This window comes from Microtus ochrogaster, unplaced genomic scaffold (genome assembly GCF_000317375.1).
Source record: "Microtus ochrogaster isolate Prairie Vole_2 unplaced genomic scaffold, MicOch1.0 UNK91, whole genome shotgun sequence".
In the NCBI taxonomy this organism is placed as follows: Eukaryota; Metazoa; Chordata; class Mammalia; order Rodentia; family Cricetidae; genus Microtus; species Microtus ochrogaster.
Genome location: NW_004949189.1, coordinates 813,835 through 816,479, shown reverse-complemented (window position 1 = coordinate 816,479; position 2,645 = coordinate 813,835).

The following is a 2,645-nucleotide window of genomic DNA, read 5'->3' as shown; positions in this document are numbered from 1 at the left end:
GTGGCTGTGGAGGCCAAAGGGGAGTGTTGGATCCTGGAAGCTGGAGTCGGAGGTGGTTATGAGCTACCTGACATGGGTGCTGAGAACCCAGCTCATATCTTCAACAGGAGCAGCAAGTGCCCTTCATCTCTAAATGTTCTCTTCAGCCTTCGGTACGCTGTTTCCACATGTCAGTGTCTCAACTCTACCCCTCTAGTGAGCAGCCTTTGTATACGTCTCCACGTGTTCAAATGCTCTTTGCAGACACTGCCCCTCTAGTGAGCAGCCTTTGTATATGTCTCCACGTGTTCAAATGCTCTTTGCAGACACTGCCCCTCTAGTGAGCAGCCTCTGTATACGTCTCCACGTGTTCAAATGCTCTTTGCTTGGTTGCTTCCATGCTTCTTTATTTGTTTCCGGTCCTGGCGATCAAATAAGGCCAGAACTCCCCTACTGAGCTTATATCCTCGATATGCAATAGTTTGAGACAGGTCTAGCCCCAACTCACACTGGTCCAGGCTGGCCTTAAACTCAAAGTCCTCTTATCTCTGCCTCTTAAATCCTGGGATTACAGCTATACACCAATACACCCAGTTCTAAAATGCTTTCTAAGATCTGGGAAAGGGTGGAGAGGCAGCTCAGCAGTTAACAGCATTTGCTGTTCTCCCAGAGGACCTGACCTGAGTTTAACTCTCAGAACCCACATCAGGCAGCTCACAGCTACCTGTAAGTCCAGCTCCCGGGGATCCAGTGCCCTCTTCTGGCCTCCAAGAGTACTTCACATATACAGCATATTCTCACGTAGACATACACACACATAGTTTTATTTTAAAGACTTAGAGCGAATGAAAACAGCTCTTTGAAAATTTCTTTAAACCGAAATCAGAATTAAGTTAATTTTTTACATTCCTCATTCTTTTCATAAACAAATAATGATTGATCACATTGGTGAGATGAGAAAGTCTTTCCATTTTCATGGAATTTAGAATTGAGATAGTAAGAATAGTAAGAAAGTGTAGCCAGGCAGTGATGCTCCACACCTTTAATACTAGCACTTAGGAGGTAGAGTCAGTCGTATCTCTTAGAGTTCAAGGCCAATCTGGTCTACAGAGCAAGGTCCAGGACAGTCAGTGCTACACAGAGAAACCTTGTCTCAAAAAACAAAAACCAAAACAAACAAAACCAAAAAGAATATAGAAAGTATAATAATTTTGTCTTTTTTTGACTTATTTATTTTGAATGATGTGTATATGATTGTGCTTGTGTGTGTGTATAGGTACATGAATGTAAATTCAAGGCTAGCCTAGTCTACAGAGTTAGTTCTGGGGCAACCAAGGGTACACAGAGACCACACACACACACACACACACACACACACACACAAAGAAGGAAATGAAGGAAGGAGGGAGGGAAGGAGAGAGAGAGAGAGAGAGAGAGAGAGAGAGAGAGAGAGAGAGAGAGAGAGAGAATATCACACTCTCACTCAGGTTGCTGCAGAGCTGGGCTGGCTAGGCAGTGAGGACAAGCCTTGGTGGAAGACAGGGTGCAATATTGAAGCCATCGGGTCATGCACTGAGGTAGAAATTGATGGTTGGTGAAAAGGGAGAAGGAAATGTCAAGGTTTCAGTCTTGAGCAGGATGAGTTGGAGAAATCTCCATGGAGTTAGGTTGACAGGAAAACTGTGAGTCTGAGGTAAGAGACTGGGCCTAGAGAATAAGTGTCTCAACCACCAATGTGCTGTGATGTAAGTGGAAATTTCTAAAGAAAGCATAAAGTTGGGAGAAAAAAAACCCTTGAGACACCATTATTTAACAAGTGACAGAGAGGAAAAAATGGGTTGAAGAGATTGCTTAGTGGGTAAAGCACTTGCTGGGCAGGTATGAGAACTTGAATCCTTAGGACCTGATCAAAAGCAGAGTACAAAGCTGAGCAGTGGTGGCACACGCCTTAAATCCCAGCACTTGGGAGACAGAGGCAGGCCGATCTCTGTGAGTTCGAGGTCAGCCTGCTCTATAGAGTGAGTTCCAGGACAGCCAAACCCTGTCTCAAAAAACCAAGACCAAACAAACAAAGCGGGGTACAGCAGACATAGAACTGCAACCTGAAGTTTAGCTATTAGTGCACACATTGTTCAGAAGCAAAGAAACCTGTCTCTCACACTCAGAAACACATATGCACACATCACACACACAAGCACATACATGTATACACATACATACAAGAACAGAATAAAAGAAAACAACAAGAAATTCTGACAAAGGCAGATGCAGACAGGAGGCCACTTCTATGCCATTGTGTGCATGAGGAGTGTAAGGTGATGTGTATGACGTGGTGTGTGTGTGTGTGTGTGTGTGTGTGTGTGTGTGTGTGTGACGTGCATTCCCATGCATAAACAAAGCAGCATGCTGTGTATCTCACCGTGAGACAGGGCCTCTCACTGGATGGGAAGCTCACCACAGTCACTAGGCTGACCTTGGGATCCACCTCTCTTCCTTCGCAAAGCTGGAGCTGCAGGCACCCACGGGCAGGCTAGCTTTTTACATAGGTACTAGAGATTTGAACTCAGGTCCTTGTGGAAGCAGAGCAAGTGCTTTAACCTGCTGAGTTATCTTCCCTGTCATCATCATCCTCCTCCTCCTCCTCCTCCTCCTCCTCCTCCTCCTCC